This window comes from Amblyraja radiata, chromosome 13, assembly GCF_010909765.2.
Source record: "Amblyraja radiata isolate CabotCenter1 chromosome 13, sAmbRad1.1.pri, whole genome shotgun sequence".
In the NCBI taxonomy this organism is placed as follows: Eukaryota; Metazoa; Chordata; class Chondrichthyes; order Rajiformes; family Rajidae; genus Amblyraja; species Amblyraja radiata.
In genome coordinates, this window is record NC_045968.1 from 19,746,890 (window position 1) to 19,768,567 (window position 21,678).

The 21,678-nt window shown below is 39.7% G+C and overlaps 1 long non-coding RNA gene across 1 annotated transcript; it reads right to left on the reverse strand.

The window, feature by feature from the left end:
* Positions 1–1,562: 1,562 nt before the first annotated feature.
* LOC116980164 lies at positions 1,563–21,638 on the reverse strand. Its single transcript, XR_004413869.1, has 4 exons — positions 21,552–21,638; positions 11,909–11,914; positions 5,441–5,446; positions 1,563–1,574 (listed from the first exon to the last, which is right to left on the reverse strand). It is a non-coding gene; the product is annotated as an uncharacterized LOC116980164 (long non-coding RNA).
* Between the last annotated feature and the right edge of the window lie 40 nt (positions 21,639–21,678).

Here is a 21,678-nt window from a genome sequence, read left to right on the forward strand (position 1 = left end):
ATTTGAAGAAACAGATCAGATAATAGCACAGTGATGCATTCACATGACAACTGTAGTTTCTGACAGGGTTGAGGTGCTATTTTTATTACACAGTCAGTGAGGAGGAACTTACACTCAGGTGGATCCAAGTAGTGAAGACGATGATGACATTGCCATTTCCCCTTTAAATGATGTGGAAGTAGGCCTCACATACAATAAAAAGAGACATCTGCAGTTTAAATTTATTTTTTATTGGCCTCACCTGTGCTGTGAAATCCTGCTTCTGCCTAAGTGGCTGCATCATTCATAACCTCCAAAGGATTTTGATCAAGTAACGCCCGTGCGTGTTTTCAATGCCACTGTACTTGTCCAGACGACTAGGTTGGTAAACACACCATATGCTCAGAGGACACAGAAGCAATTTGGCATCTTGTGTGATCCAGAAGGCAAATCCACCCTTTACACATCCTGGCACAGTTCCTTCAATGGCCTCACTTGCTGCATAGGCTTCAGTTTTTAAAACACAAATCATCAGCCCTCTTTCACCCCCTGCCCCAATCCTCTGGACCCAGCATCAGTCCCATAAAATTGTGCAATGCTGGTTCAATATAACAACTGAACAGCAGGCCTTTAACAGCATGCATCAATTTTAGCTTTAAAGTCTTCATACATTTCCTTATTTATCATTTTCAGGTAAACCGTTACTATTGAATGAGTTAGGACGATTGGCTAATTATTATTATTATTATTGTTATTTTTAGTATTACTGATTATTATTATACTATTGTTATTATTGTTACTGAACCTCATCTAGCGAATATCATCATAAGCTAAACCATCCAAGTAACCAAAATGAACAGAACTGCTGTGAATTAAGACATTTTTCCAATCGCACTATTTATTTATACTTTTGTCTATTTACATAATTTCCTGTGACAATATTTTTATGTAGCAGTACCGCCTGTTGTTATTCAATTAAATACTCAATTGTGCATCCAAAACTACAAATATCCCAATTGAATTTAGATTTCCAAATTGCTGTATGCTTGATCATGTCACCAGACCAGGCTGAGGTCCATTCCAATAATAAGTGCAAATGGAGTGCGGAAACATGGCATAGAATGAAAGTAAGTTGACACAGGTGAAGCTGCCTGCAATGCAGATGGAGCATATCAAATATTTGCATTCTTAGGCATTAAAGTGTGCTTATTCACATTCATGTAGCCATTATCCACTACTTTAAGTACAGCATGAAGCCGTTTCATTAAAACAATTCACCAATCTGTTTGTCCGTTTATTCTTGCAATTTGAAAATCGAGTTTTAGGTGACCTTAAATTTACAGAGCCATTCTTATTTTGTGAGATTTTGTCTCAATTATATGGCTAGCATATATCATGTACTAAATATTACAAAGGACTAAAGCAGCCCATTATATTATAATTAAACATCTCTTCTTGTTGGGTCGGCACATCCCATTGTTTCTCTTTTAGTAAATCCGTTGGGGGGTTTTTCAAATAAGAAATTGAATTTCAGACATATGCTAAATGTAATTTTAGGTTCATAACCATGTTAAATAGCTAGTTCATATATAGTGCTAGTTAATATGTCTGGTAAAATTCCCATGGGTGTTTAAAAAAAAGGTAATTAATCAATGTAAAATACATTTCCAGGATGTGTTGTTAAACTGAAAAGGGGATGTTAAAAATAATAGACAAGGTGCAATCCTCCATTGCTTTGCAAAACACGTTTCTTTAACGCAATGGGGGAAAAGTGTCTCCCCAACTATAAAAGAAGCGGGGGAAAAGGACAGAAATGAGAGAATAAAAGGTGCTTCTCTTTGGAATGGTTGGCAGATTTTGGAAAGCACTCCAAACTGTATTCCTGGAGGAGGGCTGTGTTGAGCACTGGATATGAATTCATGCGGGGAGAGGAATGGAAAAAAAATTGTAGGAATGTGACATTATGACATGTACAATGTTTTCTGGCACAGCAGTGACTATAAAACTGCCAGACTATGGATTATAATGTTCTTTTGGGAAAGAAATGTGTCATTCTTAGCTGGCTTGACCTGTACATGACTCTAATCCTACATCAATGGGGTTGATACCTAATTGCCTTCTGAACTGGCCTAGCAAGCCACCCAGTTACACCTGCAGTGGTTGAAGCAGACACATGTCTTGGGTCAAGCCAAGAAAGTGGCAATTACAACCAAACTGAAAAAAATCTTACATTCCAGAACTATTTGGAAGGAAACACTTTGAAGGAAGTTTATGGGTGGTGTAAGGTTTATGTGTCAGGATTCAGAGGCTGCTTTAAATCCCGGTGGGTTACAGAGGCATCATTAACCTACAGGGCACCCTAATACAAAATGTATCAATGCATTGATAAATAAACAAATGCATCTTTACTGAAAATCAAAGGGTTAAGGAGCTGTCCCACATGGGCGACCTAATTGGCGAGTTTAGAAGAGTTTAGGAGAGTTTGAAAAAATGTCATGTTGAAGACCTTCTTCGACTATGTAGAAGACCTCCTTCAACTATGTTGAAGACTAGCTTCGACTAGCTACGACTAGCTACGACTAAAGGGGCTGTCCCACTTGGGCAACCTAATCCGCGAGTTCTGGCGAGTTTGCCCTCGACTCATACTCGCAGCATGGTCGACATGAGGTCCTAGGAGGTCTTTGTAACTCTCCTTCATGCTCGAGAGTAGTTCCCGTGTACTCGAGGCCTCAGCTAGGTCGCGCCGTAATTTTCAACATGTTGAAAAATGCCCGTGAGTAAAAAAAGTCGCCATGGAAAAAACGACACTTTTTTTACTCATAGGTTTAGTCGTAGTAGGTCACAGTAGGTCGGCATGTTAGTCGTAGGTAATCAAGGGTAGTCGAAGGTAGTCGTGGATAGTCTCCAACATAGTCAAAGGGAGGCCGAAGGAGATCGAAGGAGGTCGTCTTCACTCTCCACTATTCGGTGTCCAATTTTCCTGAAGTTAGTCGTAGCTAGTCGTAGCTAGTCGAAGCTGGTCTTCAACATAGTCAAAGGAGGTCAAAGGAGGTCTTCTACATGACATATGTCTCTGGCGCTGTAAGGCAGTAACTCTACCACTGTGCCACATAATTCCTTGAGTTTTGCTGAACAATGGAAGAGCTGACAGCATTAAAGATAATGCAATAGCACAGACAGAAATTTGGCTCATTTACACAACATCAGAATAAATGGGTAGTTTGCATCTTGGGCGATCAATAGCTAATGGTCTCAACTATTTACAATCTATGTCAATCACATAGATGAATGGTCTAAGCATATTGTGGCCAAAATTGCTGAATACAAAGATAGATGGAACAGTAAGTTGTGAGAAGGACAATAAGGTCAGAAATGGATAGGGTAAGCAAGTGGGGAAAAATTGGCAGATGGAGTATAGTGAGGGACATATGAAGTTTCATACGAAAAATAGAAAAGAGAAATATTGTTAAATAGACAAAGGCTACTGAATGAGTAGGGATCTAGGTATAGAACTAGTCTTAATTTAATATTGTTGGGTCTGAAAAATTTGGAATTCTCCACCCTGTAAAACCAGCATAGACACGATGGACTGCAATGGCTTACGTCTATGTCTTGCATATAATACCCTTTACTATTTACTATAATAATACTTTACTATTGCACCCATATGCTTTAATTGCATGAGGTTTCCATAGTCTTGTTTTGCTTTAAGGAAATGTGATAAATAACTCTTGATGCCACAATTATGGGAAATGGAGTCTTTGTATCTGCAAATAGCTGGATATTGTGTGCTGGCATCTCCTCTTCAGATAGTTTCCTGAAGATGTAGAAGAGCAAGGCCTCATCATGCTAACACTCTGAGCCTTTCCCAGTTGGCGTTGCAAATCCTCTGTCTGAATAGCCTGTTTCCAAGCTGCATCTTTCAATTAAACTAAATTTAATACACCCCAGTAAAACAAATTGGCATCATAATCAGATTGCCTAAGGTACCAGGAATGGCACCAATCACAGCTGCTTGTGCTATGATGATAACTTGTTAAATGGCTGTTCTCACTCATTATCATCAGCACCATCGGCTTACAAATGTTGTTTCCAATGTCTACATTCACATCAGCTACCTTGATTTTGCCAGCTATTTTATTCCCTCCCAGCATTCTCAAAACGGAAAGGTATGTGGTCACAGATATTGCTATAGTCTTTATAAAGACCACACAGTATTTTGATTTATATTTAACTCCCTTTTATTATAGCACAATTTTGCATTGGTCACTCTCATAAGAAATCCCATTCCCTCCTTCTTAGTTTAGATTAGTTTAGTTCATCGCCACTTGATACAGTGAAAAGCTTTTGTAGCATGCTATCCACCATTCCACTCCACCACTGGTGACTTTAGTCTGAATGCCAGTTGAGAGGTCATTATTGTATTAAAGATGGAGGGGTGCATTGCTGTCACTGCTGCTGGGCTGCCAACCTCAAGTCAAGTCAAGTCAAGTCGTCAAGTTTATTCTGGGAAGAAACTCCTTCTCAACCTCTCCGTTCTCACAGCATGGCAACGGAGGCGTTTGCCTGACCGTAGCAGCTAGAACAGTCCGTTGCAGGGGTGGAAGGGGTCTCCCATGATTTTATTGGCTCTGGAGTTGCACCTCTGGCACAAATCTCTGCCCTCTGGTGCACCTACAGCAAAATATTGTCCAGAGCTCGGTATAGAGCAGCTGCCTGTGGAGGCAGGTGTTCAGCAGACTGGGACTAATTAAGGCCAACTTCAGGAATTCCCAGGAAGTTAACAAACATGAAGCTTGCAGTGCTCCAATCCATTTGGTTATTTTACCAGCAAGTTTGCATTCTCGTGTCCAATGTGTGTGATATCCTCATATCGAGGCTGCATGCTGGGTAGGGGCATTTCTGGTTTGTTTGTACGCAAGATGTCATTGCTCACCGCAGATCAAGGAGAATAAACAGGAAACAAATCAATCTTATGAATAATGATTTCTTTAACTTCAAGTAACCCTTGCATCCCCTCTCTCTACATCTCTCCCCCACCCAGGTCGTACCAGCTTCAAAGTTGTCTTGTTGAGTCTCATTGTATGTCCTCGTTTTCACCTCGCACACAGCCAACAATGGCCTGTTTCCTTTATCATTGTTACTTTTTTGCATATCTCTCATTCATTTGTTGCATATCACCATGATCATCTATATCTCTCGATTACTTTTACCCTGACTTTCAGTCTGAAGAAGGGTCTCGACCCAAAACGTCACCTATTCCTTTTCTCCAGAGATGCTGTCTGACCCGCTGAGTTACTCCAGTGTTTTGTGTCTATCTTTGCTTGAAACCAGCATCTGCAGTTCCTTCCTACACAATCTTATTATTTCCCAGCCTAATAAAATATCCTACTTGTGTGTTTTATTAGCTTCCATTCCTCTTAAATAGACAATTACCTGTGTGCTCAAACCCTTTAGGAACAGTTCACTGTCACGGTGTATCTACTATTGGATATACACAGAGCAGGAATGTTATCATTGGTGTGGGGTGGGAGATTGCAACCTTCATGTGGTCCACCCTGTTTCGACGAATGCAATCAACCTAGCGTGCACAAACAGAAGATCAAACAGAACAAGTTTTTAACAACTTTAGGCTGTGCACGCCATACACAAGAAGAAGATCATTGGTATTGTGCAAAGCAGGAGTTCAATATGTAGGCTTGGTGTGATTTTTTATAGTTTAGTTTAGTTTACTGTCATGTCTAGCGAGGTACAGTGAAAACCTTTTAGTTGTATGCTATTCAGTCAGTGGAAAGACTATACATGATTACAATCAAGCCCACTGTGTACAGATACAGGATAAAGGGAATAACGTTTAGTGTAAGATAAAGTCCAGAAAAGTCAGATTAATGATAGTCCGATGGTATTTACAATGATGTTGCAGTTCTGTTGATTGTTGTGTCAATTTCTAAACAGAATCCACATAATTAACTCATTTTGAATGTGGTACAATATTATTGCAGAAGTGTTAAGTACGTGTTAAATATTTCACTAACTCAGGACATCCCGAATCTCTTAGCAACCTGTGAAGTGTGGTTGGATTGCAATCAGCGTTACAAAATGGATAAAGTGGCAACCAATCTATGAACAGTGAGCTCCCACACGCAGTATTGTGATGGTGATTAGAAAATCAGTTTGCCTGTGCTGTTGGTTGAAGGAAAATTATAACCTTCTGACTCAGAGGCAAATCTACATCCATCAAACCTTCAAGATCTGTAGGACACTGCAGATGATTTAAGTTTTCTTACTTTACGACCATACTGTAGCTTTAGAGTTCCTGGTGCAGCTGTTCCTGTCTATTAATTGCAAAGATTTCCTGGAAACGTTCCTCGATAATAATTCTTTCTCTTTACTGCCATAGAAATAATGATTAGTCAGGTTCTGCAATGACATTAGCTTCACCACCATGAGTGAATATACAATAACCAAAAATAGGATCCATCATTTTTATGATCCCTTTACGTTAAATGGAAAGAAAATATATTCACTGCCAATGTTTAATAAGTATTTTTAATTTGGTGCCTAATAATGCTCATGTCCTGTGGATAACATAAATCCTACAAAAAATCATCTTTGATAGTTAAATGCGTACAAAGTGTTACTTTGCCTCTCTGATATATTTTACACAAAGCTTTTAAATAACATTGGAAAAATCTGTTAAAATACAACAGAACGAACCACTCCCCTTACACTATGATCCATTTATAATAGAAAGAGCTCAATTTCAGGCAAATCGCTTCATAGGAATCCTTTTTTGTAATCTTTTGCAACTGAAATGTCGTAAAACAATCAGAGTAAACTTGAATAAGTCAGCACAAGTTGAAGGCAAATTTATGTTTGTATTTTAAGTGCTAAATAACTTGGCTGTATAAGTGTGAGTTATTAAATAACGGTGACAGCTCCCGTTCCTCATTCCAAGGTGACAGGCTGTTTACTACTTCTGATATTTGTGGATGGTTGGCAGTTGCTGAGGTTAACATCTACACAATGCCAATATCCATCTGACCATTGATGTGAAATCATTCAGATGAATGAAAACTGAACAACTTATCTTTGACAAATGTGATGACTCTGTCACTTGAGACCATGTTGGTCAGTTGAATAAAAATAGCTGCCATTTTACAGATCCACGTAACCCGCAGAATCCACAAGTATACCTTCACCTTTCTCTGATTTCTCAATCACTCACAATTTTAGCACACTTGTGCCAAACCAATTACTTTGGTGAACAGCATGCCTTCATATAGTAACCTTCAGATTCAAAAGTCATATAAATAGTAATTTTCCTCAATGTCACGGGGAAAATGCTTGTAATCCTATTTAATTTTCATCCCTATTCCTGGTATCTTCAGCTTTAAGAACAAAGATGAGGAGCACCAACAATTTGGAACCTATTCCTTCTCTCCAGACATGCTGCCTGTTATTGCAGCATTTTGCTGCATAACTGCTTAGTTATTCCAGCATTTTGTCTCTATCTTCGGTTTAAACCAGCATCTGCTGTTCCTTCCTACATATTGCATTTATGATTGATACACAAGACTCTTCATTTACGCTATTGGAGGCTAGTTGGGTTGTATTTTCAGAATCACTACGATGACCTGAGCCCAGGCACTCGTCTGCCTTTGGCATCAATTCCAGCCACTTCAGCATCATTCAATCTTTCACTCCCCTCTCTCGGATGCCCCATTTTCTCCTTGTCCCCGTGAAACAGCATGTGGAACAGCCAATACAACACACGTCTGAGGAAGGGTCTCGACCCGAAACGTCACCCATTCCTTCTCCCCAGAGATGCTGCCTGTCACGCTGAGTTTAAGGCAGAGATAGGCAGATTCCTGATTAGTGCAGGTGTGAGATGATATGGGGAGAAGGCAGGAGAATGGGGTTGGGAGGGTGAAATAGATCAGCCATGATTGAATGGCAGAGTAGACTTGTTGGGCTGAATGGCCTAATTCTACTCCTATTCCTTATGATCTTATAAATTACTCCAGCTTTTTGTGTCTATTTTCAGTTTAAACCAGCATCTGCTGTTCCTTCCTACACCAACATTTTTTTTTGTCAGCAAAGAATATGTGGCCTTTATACTCTGAGAATTATTGGAGCCTGGATCAAATTCCAGACTCAATTAGGGGTCAAGGCATCCTCTCTTAGTGGTATTGGTATCAATTTATTATTGCCACGTATTGTGATATAGTGAAGACCTTTGTTTTGTGTGCTATCACGACTATAATCTACCATTAAAATGAGTTCAACAGGTAGTTCAACAAGAGAAATGAAACAGAGTGCAGAATGCAGCGATGCAGCTACAGAGGGAAGTGCTGAAACAAAAGTTCAAGAGCTGCAAAGAAGTATGTTGGAAGATTGGAAATACATCAGCATTGAGAGATCTATTCACGAGTCGAATAACCATGGGGAAGAAGCTGTTCTTGAATCTGGGGCTTGAATTTACTTTAAATAGAAACAGAAAATACTGGAAACACTCAGCAGGTCTAGCAGCATCTGCGGAAATAGAAATAGAGTTAATCATTCAGGTCCGAGAACTTGCGCCAAAAACTGGGAAAGAGAGAGTTAACAAGTTAGTTTGCAATAACAGACATTGGGGAATGGTGAATAGAATAAAGGCAATATCTCTGATACAGTGAGACTAAATAAATGGCTTCTTTAACTATGTTATGTGTTGCTCATAGTAAAGTTGTGGCATGTAACCAGCAACCCAAATTGTACTGATGGAGAAAGATATCTTTGTTATATAGAGGGGGTGTTGCCTCTGAATTGTGTATTACTGATTATTTCAGGTTTATTGCAGATTTCCAGCCTCTGCAATATTTTTATTCACTCAAAATTGACCCCCCCCCCCATTTAACTCTAAAGATAAATGTGACAGTCTAATTTATCTCCCAACATCTTTATTGTATTTTTGCACTGTTGCAGTTTAAACAATGGGTTTCAATGCGCTCTGAAATTTCTTGACCAAACCAAAAATGTCCACACATAGTAAATAGCAATGTTACAAAACCTACCTTCAGCAGCGCTGCAGATCTGCCACTGGCTGTGTGCGCGACTTTGGCGCCTTTGAGGGGGGGGGGGGCAGGATTAAAATGCAGGTTTGTATCGCTTGCCGGAGATGGATTTCCTTGTGCTGCTAGTTGATGAAGAAAAATCGATCAGACTTCCGTTCCCGGTTTTAAAAAAAAAATTGCTGGACAATTTAATAGTTGGATTAAAGTAAATCGCGACTTTGAACGCCCTCAACGCATACAACTTGACGGATTGTAATATCAGGACAAAACAAAAGGTAAGTTGTTTATTTTACATATAATCTTGCTTCTTGGAGTGGCTTTAGTCTAATTTTACGACGCAAAAATGTTATTTGGGCCCCATATGATTCGGCAGTGTCTTTCCTGCCGATATGGGGTTAAGATTCACGGCAAGGGCAACATTCCAATCGATCGCATTTCAGAAATACCCACTCGCAAGATGATTTAAATCCTAATTTGTTTTGGACAATCATGTCATAAGAGCATCTAAATCATCTATATTTTATTGTCTATCCATAGTCAATATTTTTACACTATCTATCCACAACAGTTTTAGCCACATGTATTGTGCAAAAAATAATAATTTTGATTATATTGAGAGTGGATGTTTCTAGATTAATTTATGGGAATTAAACATTAAATTCCTTCCATCTGCCATATAAGTTCATGATAGTGAGATTTAAAAATCATGTTATATTGTGAATTCTTGTGTGAATGGGATTAGTTTGTTATTTGGATACTTAGGCTAAAAAAATTATCCGTTTCTTATGAAATGGATAGATGTTTAGATCTAGTAATTGAATTTAGATGAATTTAATTGATTAGATGAATTTGATGAAACTGATGAATATGAATTTTTTGTTGGGTATTTACTATTTGTTTTAGCATTTAACTTTATCATTTTTACCTTTTTTCTAAAACTGCAAATAATAACTTGTTTCTGTTAATGCTGTTCAGTGTTTTTTTTCCCTTTACATTTTAAACAGATGTATCCGAAGACGAAATGCAAAATTGTCAATCCAAATGCCCAGCATAAGAGACTGATTTAGACAGCATTCGTAGAGATTATCTGAGTTTGGACTACTCCAAATGTGATGATCTACATCTACAAAACATTCTTAATGGGAAAGTAGTTGGCAGAAAGGCATGTCATGCGTGGTTTGAAGAGCAAAAACTTGTAATTTACAATGGCAAAATTGAAAAGTTGAGGAAAACAAGGTGTACACAGTTGCTTATTGGTTACAATCTGAGTAGTATGATGATGCTACTGATTATGATATGCCAATGTACCAGCTAGCAACTGATCTTCTCCATAAAGCCTTGGTCTATTGCTAGAAATTGTAATTTATTTACCTATCTGTTAAGGACTAACAGCATATAATACAATAATATTAAAGTTCTGATCTTGAGAATATCACATTTTTGAATTTTCAAGGTAGTCTGGGTGTTTATTACTATTTCTGTCACAACGGTCAATTTTGTAATTAGCTACAATTAGGTAACTAACTAATTATATGCTTTAATTTCAGGTCATCCAAGTGAGATGTTTTATATTTGTTTCAGAATGCTTCAATCTATAATAACTGAAAATTTCATTCAGTTCTCTTAATTTTTAAGAAAGTTATGTGCTTTTGACTGTCCTCGATCACAGCTTTTGTGTTAAGTCAAAGGAAAAGCAATAGGGACCAAGATGCTAATTTCCGAGTATGAAAATGGCCATAACTTATATGAAAGTGAATTAGGCGTCAAATTAAACTTCTTTTTATGCAAATAAATTACAGACTTGACTTTTAAAAATCTCAAAATTTTGTAACATTGCTATAGTAAGTACAGAAAAAATATCCAGCCTTGGGTTGAAACATCCCCAGACAGAATGAAACCTGACAATTTGCCATAATAATTCCTTAATGTCGTGAAATAGTTAAACTTCCGCAGTGATGATTCTAAACACATGAAGATAAGACAAAACATGTGCTGGTTTCCTGTCCCAGTTTTCGGTATTGTACTGACTCACCATCATGTTTGACAAAACCAGTAAGCTATGAAAAGCAAAATAGATCTGGTGGTTTACGAACCATTAACAATTGTGGGGAATGCCTTGCTGTAAAGATAGTCATATCACCATCCGTCATCAGCATTCATTATTTAACAGACTGCTCTTTGATGCACCCACACATGCTAGCTTATCAGTTAAGCTTTATGTCCAACCACTGTGTCAAGCCCTCATATTATCTTGACATTTTCGTGAAGTGCACAATGAATTTCTTCACAGGCAGCCCGTCGGGATTGAGGATGCCTATCTTCCGCTCTGATTTTTTGGGTTGTGACTAAGAGTACAATGCGGGAACTACAGATTCTTCCACAGTTGCATTGGAAAGTGCCCTGGGGAGGGATGGTCTAGTAGTTTATGAAGTGGTCGTCTCCTCCTGCCATTTCCACAGGGCTTGAGTGTGAGTCTGATTCATGGCCTCAAGGTTCACAACACTATCCCAAAAATTATTCCACTTTGAGCAGTCATGGGCTAGGAATTCTGAAGAGTTCAGAGTAGATATTACCTGATTTAGTTTAGTTTAATTTATTGTCACGTGTACCAAAGTACAGTGAAAAGCTTTTGTTGGATGCTAACCAGTCAGCGGACTGAAGGTATTATGGGCCTGTCCCACTTAGGCGTTTTTTCAACGGACTGTCGGCGACTGTCAAGTTGCAGGTGGGGGAGCGCTGTCTAAAAAATTCACACGGTGCAAAGCCAAGGTGAAACAGACACACACCGCGATGAAAAGGAAGGTTGGCGCTGCAAAATGACAGCTAAAGCACATTGTACAGTAATGCCCCTGTCCCACTTAGGAAACCTGAACGGAAACCTCTGGAGACTTTGTGCCCCACCCAAGGTTTCCGTGCGGTTCCTGGAGGTTTTTTGTCAGTCTCCCTAATGGTCGAAAGTGGTTTCCGCTTCTTCTATGTTCCGGCGATTATTTAAAAAAATTCAAAACCGGCCGCGACTAAAAATAGGTGGCCGTTTTAAAAATCGGTGATTTTTTAGTCGAAGCCGATTGCGATGCTAGTTGAAGGTGGTTGCCAGAGGTTGCAGGTAAGACCTTCCACTACCTGCAAAAAAAGAGAGGGGAGAAGTGGGGAGAAGGAGTGGAGACAACTTTTAAGAAGCCAGAGATACACGGCTGTGAAGCTCGACGGATGTTTAACATTACCGGTCGGTTATCCTTGGTTCTGAAAACTAATGCTTACCTTTTTCCCCCCCAATGAGCCAATGAAATGCACCGGTCAGCACCGCTACAACCTACGAGAACCTCTGAGAACCTTCGACCTCCTGGCAACCCATTGGGACCTCCTGGCGACCCACCTACGGCTCGAGAATTCTCGCTGCTTTCCATGGCGGCTTCATTCTAGTCGCCGCTAATTTTTGAACATGTTGAAAAATTCACGCCGACCATAATGAGGCCGCGACTAGTTCCCAAAATGCGGGAACTCCTCACGACCATGAAGGCGACTCCCCGGCAACCATCCGCAAACATGTGGCGACCATGCGGCAACCATGTGGCGACTGCATAGTCTCCTGCAGTCGCCTAAAAAGTCGCCTAAGTGGGACAGGCCCATTACAGATCTCAGAAAATAGGATACAAAAGAGTTCATAACAGGGTCAATTTCTCTGAGTCAGAATTAAAGAAGGCAGTTTTATTGCTGCAACATGTTGCAATCTTTCTCTGTGCAGCATTGTACCTTGTGACCAATAACCAATAGTAGTTCACGCACCTTCTTCAACCTCATCTACAGTATCCGTTGTTCAAGATGTGGACTCGTATACATCGGCGAGACCAAACGCAGACTGGGCGATCGTTTCGTGGAACACCGTTGCTCAGCCCGCGTGAACAAACCTGATATCCCGGTTGCTGGACACTTTAATTCTCCTTCCCATACCTACACAGACCTTTCTGTTCTCGGTCTCCTCCATTGTCAGAGTGAGGCTAAATGCAAATTGGAGGAACATCATCTTATGTTTCGCTTGGGCAGCTTGCAGCCCAGTGGTATGAATATTGATTTCTCTCACTTCAGATAGCCCAGGCAATCCCTCTCTCTCTATCACTCCCCCACCCAAGACGGACTAGCTTCTCATTTTCACCCCACAAACAGCTGACAATGGCCTGTTTCCTTTATCATCGTTACTTTTTGGCATATCTTTCATTCATTGTCCTTTATCTCTCCACATCACCGTCTATATCTCTCGTTTCCCTTATCCATAACCAGTCGGGAGATGGGTCTCAACCATTCCTTCTCTCGAGAGATGCTGCCTGTCTCGCTGAGTTACTCCAGCTTTTTGTGTCTATCTGTAGATCAACCTATGAGTAGCTTCAGAACCAAGATCATCCAAACCTCAGTTGTTGCAGTTTACAGGCAGTATTTGAATTGGCATTGGTCGAGCCTCATAACACTGTCAACTTGTCTACTTAACCATGCAGGATTGTACTCAACATCTAAAGACAAGGTTCCTCTACCAAATTATCTTTGCTACTAACATACAATACTACCTTTCAACAATAAAAGTTCACGGTGAGATCCTGGAAAACATGGATCACTCCTCGTATCTCAGGAGCTGTGCTTTGGTACATGTGACATTAATGAACCTAAACTTAAATCCAAACCTGTGTCTCTGCAAAGGCAGATAGTAACAATGGCACTCACCATCAAGTGGATGACTACAAGTACCTGGGAGCGAGGTGCAGTGCATGGAAAGCATGTTATTGAGGGAAAGCCCTCAATAACATGGGGAAAGTCTGAACGTTTCAGATGTCTAAGGGTCTCAAACTGAGATTCTTCCATGCAACAGTAGAGACCATATTATTGTACTGGTGTGGGGCATGGACTCTCACTCAAGCACTGTCCACGTCCCTACACCCGAATGCTCAGAAATTTTCAAAATGGCATTTGGAGGGACCACTTCACCAACGCCCAGCTCTATGGGGAGATTCCACCTCTGACCGAGAAGATCAGGTCGAGAAGGAGGAGGCTCGCTGGTCACTGCCACCGCTACCCAGAAATGCCAGCAAACAAGGTTGTGGGGTGGGAACCCACCCATGGAAGACGCGGCCCGGGACGGCCAATCAAGACGATGCTGAAGATGTTGATGTGAGACGTATATGTAGAGACAAAAGAGGAGCTTGCCAGCTGTATGGAGGACTAAGATGTGTGGTGCGTCTGTCACCGTGCCAGTCGGAAACAAGCACCAGTGTGTCACTAATGTTTTCAATGATAATAATAATAATAATAAATCATCCTCAATATAATGGTCTTCAATGTATCAGCACAGCTTTGGTCAAATGAGAAAATTGAGAATGTGTTTGAAGATAAAAATCATAGACCTAGTTGAAAACTCATGGGTGACATTATGAAATGTAATATAAGATATCACATGCACTGGTACACACACAGTTTCACAACACACATACACAGAGTCACACACAGTCACACACACACAGATGTATAAACACACACACACATCGGAGATGTAGTAGAAGTAAATAATCTGAACATTATTAAGTTCAATCATCTCAGTAGACATTGAGGCTACATTGAATTTGTCTCTCATGGAAATGGGTGTGAGTTCATTTACAGAATAGAGAAATGTCAAATTTGTTAAGTAGTCACAAAAATAAATATTTCAAAATGTCACCTTCTCTTTGATATATTTTTAGTTGAGTTCATTGTTGTAAAGAAACATTGCCAGAAAGAGCAAATATGATAGGATAAAATAACTGTAACTACTGTTATGGCAAGTTTCAGTAGTATTCATGCTAACATGCTCTATACTTTTCAATGGATGGGAGGTTTGCTGAAGTTTTCTTTCCCCCAAGAAGTTCTTGTATTTCACCAGATAAATATCGGCAGTTCTAACAAACTGTGGCAAACATTGAGCCATAATTACAGCCGCAAAATAGCTTAACGTTCTCACTAGAAGTATGTTAAAAACAACCGCATGTTAAGTAAATGTTATTGGACATTAGTTGCAGAAATTGAGGGCATGATGACATTATTGTGGAGAAATTCATTAATGAATCAGCAGCTGCATTACAACATGCCCAATATCATTGAAATGCCTTTTCATAATTTCACCAAAATCTAATTTCACCAGAAATGACTCAAATAGTGTATGGAAATTTGTGACGCATATCCTACACTGCAGCAGTGATTATATCTAATGAATATTAGTAGTTAGCTGGAAAATGCTTTGGAACGGATCAATAGAAATGATGCAAAAATGCAAATCTATTGTTCTTTCGAGCAACACGATACATGGATATAAACAATGTACTCATTATCTGAAAAGACACTTTAATAGATGGAATACTTTGGCATCACCACAATATAAACGTTATATTTTACTGTCGACATTGAAACAGCATTGAAACACTGGAGACAAGACCAGCTTGTATACACATGGTAAGTCAAGTCACGTAGAGTTTATTATCATATGCACAAGTACAGGGTGGTTCAGGAACAATGACAACCCTGCTTGCAGCAGCATCACAGCACATAGTTACAGACAACACACAAAAAATATAAATTGTACAAATATTATACTTAAATTACACATACAGTTTCTGAAAGAAAGAAGACTGTACAAAGAAATCAGCTCATTAGTGCAAAACACTATTTGAAAACAAGTCCATGTGAGTGCAAGAGGTAGTCCATTGTGTTATTATTATTATTATTATTATTATTATTATTATTATTAAAGCTTTATTTCAGACACAGGTCCATATAACACATCAAACAGTACAAAGAATTACAAAGATACATTAAAAAATTGCATATTAGCCTAAAATATATATAAGCTATTGCACCAATGTCGTCTTAGCCTAGAAGTGAATCTATAGCAGCTTTTCAGAGGGCTGACTAGGGCTTCAATTATGTGGTTCTCTGACTTGTCCAGGCGACACATAAAACTAAACATCAGCTGTCTTAAGAGTGCCTCACAGGTTGGCACTCTAGTGGACACAAACAATTGACTGGCACTATGCCACCTAGGGACACGAAGTAGCAACCTCATTGCATCATTGTATGCAACCTTAAGCCTCTGCATACTCTTTTTCTTATAGTTAGACCACAATTGAGCAGTATATAACGGTGTGATGTAGGTTCTGAACAGGGAACACTTCACGGAATCAGAGCACATATAAAACTTCCTTATAAGCATGTTGGCTTGAAGATAAATTTTACAGCGCTGTCGGTAGAGGTCTTTGTCATCCTTCCAGTCATCAGATATGACATGACCTAAGTATTTAATTTCCTCACACACAGCAAGAGGACTGCCTGACAAATAAAAGGTCGGAAAAGTTGATTCCCTGTCCTCAGCGCTTCTAATTACCATTATGCGGCTTTTCTTAGCGTTATACTTAATGTCATAATCAAGGCCATACTGAGAGCACACCTTCAGCATCTGCTGCAGCCCAGCACTATATGGACAGAGCAGGACCAGGTCATCTGCATACATCAGATGATTAACAATAGTGTTGCCCACAAGACAGCCAGTTTTTAGCCTATTTAACTGATTTGACAATTTGTCCATATAAACATTAAATAAAATAGGAGACAAAATTCCTCCTTGCCGCACTCCGTTACTAACACAGAATGGAGCAGATACAACATTGTCCCATTTAACGTAAAACGTTTGATGGGCATACCAGAACACTAAGATTCTCACTAAGAATTTAGGGGCACCTCTATTTAGCAATTTTACAAACAAGTGTTCATGGTTAATTCTATCAAATGCCTTGGACGCATCAATAAAACATAGGAATACAGATGAATTCAGGCTTGTGTACCTGAACACAATCTCTTTAAGAGCATAGATACACAGGTCAGTTCCATGTTTTCTTTTGAACCCAAACTGATTGTCAGTAGTAAGGACATACATTTCTAGCTTTGTCAGCAGTATTCTCTCCAGTACTTTAGATAAGATACTGGCTAGTGCAATAGGTCGGTAATTATCAATACTGTTGAGCCTACCAGCCTTATCTTTAATCACAGGCACTAGCATTACAGACATAATATCATTTGGCAGGACACCATGAACCAGACAACCATTAAAGCACATGGAAAGCAAAGGGCAGAGCTTATAGCTGGCATATTTTAGATGTTCTGCAGTAATGCAGTCCATACCACAGGCTTTGTTGTTATCCAACATGTTAATGGCATCATAGACATCAGCTGCCCTAACTACCATATCTACAGAGAGATCAATAAGTTCATGATTGATTCTAACTGGGTTACTTTTAACACAGTTAAAAAGGTTACAGTAGTGCTCACGCCAACTCTCAGCTATTTTTTCTGGGCTACTAACACCTTCAATGTCAGACGGTAGGGGTGTTTTGCTGTTATTCATTACTCTGACCTCTTTCCAGAAGTTAGTAAGGTTGTTATTCTGTAGCTTCCTGGCAAGCGAGTCTGCTCTCATTGTGTTTTCATTTTTCTTAATAAAACGAAGTGCATATTTAACTCTAGCATTTGTGCGTTTTTTCATATCTAGCAATACTCCCTGTCTAGGCCTACCTGCCTCTGACCAGAGTCTAAAGGCCTCTCTTGCCTCAGCGTACTGCTCAGCCACAAACTCATTCCACCCAGGTCTGATGTTGGATACCTTACATTTGCTTTTACAAAAGGGATCACTGGAGGCAATGAGACATTTCACAATAACATCATACATGACACAGAGTTTTTCAGCATGTTGCACGTCCTTACAATTCATATCTGAGCACATTAGGGCCTCTTGAGGCAATTCAATATTATTTAAAAAACTGTCCGTTTGCAGTGAATATCCAGCCATAGCATCACTGCTCAGTTTTGACCAGTCCAGTTTACTTGAGGAAGCAGCATTATTATTACTGGACAGCAGGGGGACATTCTCAACATTTAACCGTGCAGCAATAGGTATGTGATCAGAGGTGGCAAGTTCATAATAAATCTCCACCTTTTCCAGTGAGGCATGAGCATCAGCTGTGGTCACAATATGGTCTAACCAGGATGTTGTGTGCCACGCTTCACTAACATAGGTAAAACTTGTGTCAGGCAACAGAGCTTTACTCGATAGAATTAGTTTAGACTCATTACAAAACTGCTGCAGGTGTGCTGCAAATAAAGATTTGCTATCTGACATGTCAGCATTAAAATCACCCATGACGTAGACACAAGATGTTCTGTAGCTGAGGTAGGGTTAGGGTTCTGAAGATCGGTTCAAGAACCTCATGGTGTAGGAAAGTAGCTGTGCTGATAGCGTAAAGGATGAGAAACGGTTGATGAATCAGCATCTAGAGATAATGGTAATTAGAAGCTGATAATATTATTTTAAATGTAGTGATTTAGGAACAAGATGGAATGTCTTTCCTGAAAGATATGGAAGCACAAGCAATGTAAATTTTCAAAGGGAATTGGATCCATACAATCCAGTCTGATGGGCAGATTTTTGCCCTTTGCAATATGTGATTCATGATGACATAATGTGATGATTCTATGTGTTGATATCAATGAGCATGGGATGTTTTGGAAGAATATTGTAAAATACTTTTCGGAGGCATTGAATAGGCCTCTTATTAGGACCATATGGGAAGTTCTGTCTCTTTGTACTGAAATCTTGCAGAACTTTAGTCAATTTTCAATTGCAGTAACGTTTCACTGAACATTGGGTTAGACTTTTATCATAATTACAGTGAAAATTTAGGAGATTTATTTGGAATGTTTGGCCATGGAGTCCCAACGGTCGGGCTGAGGAGGACAAGTCGCGGAAAGGCAGCCGGGCTGCCTAGAACAAAGAGGGACCAACATGACACTAATGAGTACCTTTGTACCCGGCTTGCACCAGAAAAGTGGCGACTGTGTATTTTATGTATTGTATGCAAAAACAAAGAATTTCACTGTACCTTGGTACATGTGACAATAGAGTATTGAGCTATCTGTTCAAATGTAATTAATCTTTCTCTGATCGCTAGTATCTATTAATTGTAACCTTATCAGTCGTTTCTTTCTCTCTGTTGTTTAATTAAAGTTTAAACGTGTGGGCTTTAGGTTTAGGTTTATTATCGTCATGTGTACTGAGGTACAGTGAAAGGCTTTGTTTTACGAGATCCAAACAGATCAGATACACCATACATAAACACAAACAAGTCAAACTCAACTACAATAGATAGAGCCAAGAGGAAGACACAGAATGCAGAATATAGTTCTCAGCATTGTAGCGCATCAATACCATAGACAAAGGTGCAATGTTAATAATGGGTTAGAGGTAAATCAGACAGTGACTTATGGAAGGCTTATGGAAGGACCATTCAGAAAGACAGTGGCTTATGGAAGGACCGTTCAGAAAGTTGATACGGGGGGGGGGGGGGGGGGGGGGGGGGGGGGAAGGAGCTCTTCTTGAGTCCAATGGTGCGCTCTTTCAAGGCTCTGTACTTTCTGCTGAATGGTAGCAGTGAAAAGAAGGACTGATTGTTGTGGGGCATGTCTTTGACTAAATTGGCTGCGTTTCCGAGGCAGCGTGGTGTAGGTGGAATCAATGGTGGGAGGTCTGGTCTGTATGATAGAGTGGGCTACATCTAAACTCTCTGCAATTATTTGCAGTCTTGGGAAGAGCTGTTTCCCATCAAAACTGATTAAACCTGACAGTATGCTTTCTATGATGCACCTGTACAAGTTTGTAAGATTCATGGGAGACATGACAACATTTTCTTGGTTTCCTGAGGATGTAGAGGCATTGTGTGCCTTCTTGGCAGTTGCATTAATGTGGTTGGATCATGATAGATCGTAGGCAATATTAACGTCAAGGAACTTGAAACTCTCAACCATTTCCACTTTTGCACCATTGGTGTTGATTGGGGCATGTCCTCCACTATGCTTCCTGAAGTCAATAACTATTTCTTGTTGACATCGAGGGAACAGCCTTATACATATACTTCTGGCCATTTGCATGGACTTTTTGTACCACCCTTTACATTAATTAATTCCTTCGAAGTGCTTCAAAGCTATGGATGCTCTTATATTCCATATTTTTTCTTTTAGTGCCCTAACATTCAGGTTCAAGACTTAACTAAATTAAAAAAAAAGTCCAAACTTGCTGATGTTCAGCAGTAATTCACTGAGGTAATTGTCTTTCACTGAGGTAAGTTCTTGGTTGCTTTCTTTCTTTCATTGCAAATTTATAGATTGCATAATGTTGAATGTATTTTATTGCTGTCAACATTATCTTGCCTCATCTTCACTTTCTAAATCAAACAAGCTTTCTCTTGTTCAATCAAGCTTGTACTCTGGTCCTTAAAAATGCAGACTCAGAGAAATAGATCTTAAAATGTTCCCATAAATATCATGCACTAGACCTATAAATCAGAGAGCTGTCACATTTCTGTGGGACCCTTGCTTTGCAAAATTTGGCATGAACAGTTTATCATGGAAAATACACCTTTTTAAATGTATATTCAGGCAGCATCTCTGGAGAAAACGAGTAGGTGACATTTCAGGTCAGAACCCTGTTTCAGTCTAAACCGCGCAGATCAAGGGGAGAACATACAAACCCCGTACAGGCAGCATTTGTACTCGTGTCAGCACAGGTACAGGTGTCAGAGGTTATGGGGAGATGACAGGAGAATGGGGTCAGTAGGGAGATAGATCAGTTATGATTGAATGGCAGAGTAGACTTGATGAGCCAGATGTCCTAATTCTACTCCTATTCCTTATGACCTTATGAACCCAGGTACCTGGCGCTGTAAGGCAGCAAATTTACCACTGTGCCATGACTATGCATGTTTCCCCAAGTGCTCTGGTGACTCCCTGTTAGAAATATTTTCCCAACAAACGACAGTCACAGAAATTTAGATCCAACTGAATGTTTAATACATGAGAGAGGATCGCACAGAGTACAGGCGTCTGAGGGAGTCTCTCTCCCGAAGCAGTGCCCGAACTCATTCTTTTATACAATGGAGTAAACAAGGATGTATCGCCCACAACCTAATCTCATCACGCAGGATACAACTTAATCTCATCATGCAGGGTACAAAGTACAAACCCACAGTCAGCACATTATGTCATCCCAAGATAGACTTGCCCATACATGATTCTTAAAGGTACAGTCCCCCGATAACTTATGGAATGAATTTTTATATCATTTCCCCCCTGTTTATACAATTATCCAACAATTTATTAACAATTTCCAAAAATTCCCCCGTCCCGAATGCATCCCCGGTTTCATCACAACATTGCACTTCTTTTTACTTTATGCAATCTGTTCATCTGCGGGGGTCCGTTCAGGCCATGAAGGTGTCCCTTAGGTCAATTACCACTTCTTCTTCCTCAATTCCTTTCTGAGGAACCAACTTGTACACCATCTGCATTTTGTTTTGTAAGGGCTGTTTCTATTAGTCTGTGAGACAACCCTTGAACATTCCTGTAATCACTATGAAGGATGTTAGTGCAGAAATTACAATATTTTTCCATTTCCCGAACCAGCTTTCTGCCTTTAGTTACATGCAATATTACACATCCCAATTGAATTGGCAACAAAGACCAATGTATTAACAAAGCTCCAAATATCATCTTTGGAGGACCTGTGTAGGAAGACTTATACCCAGTC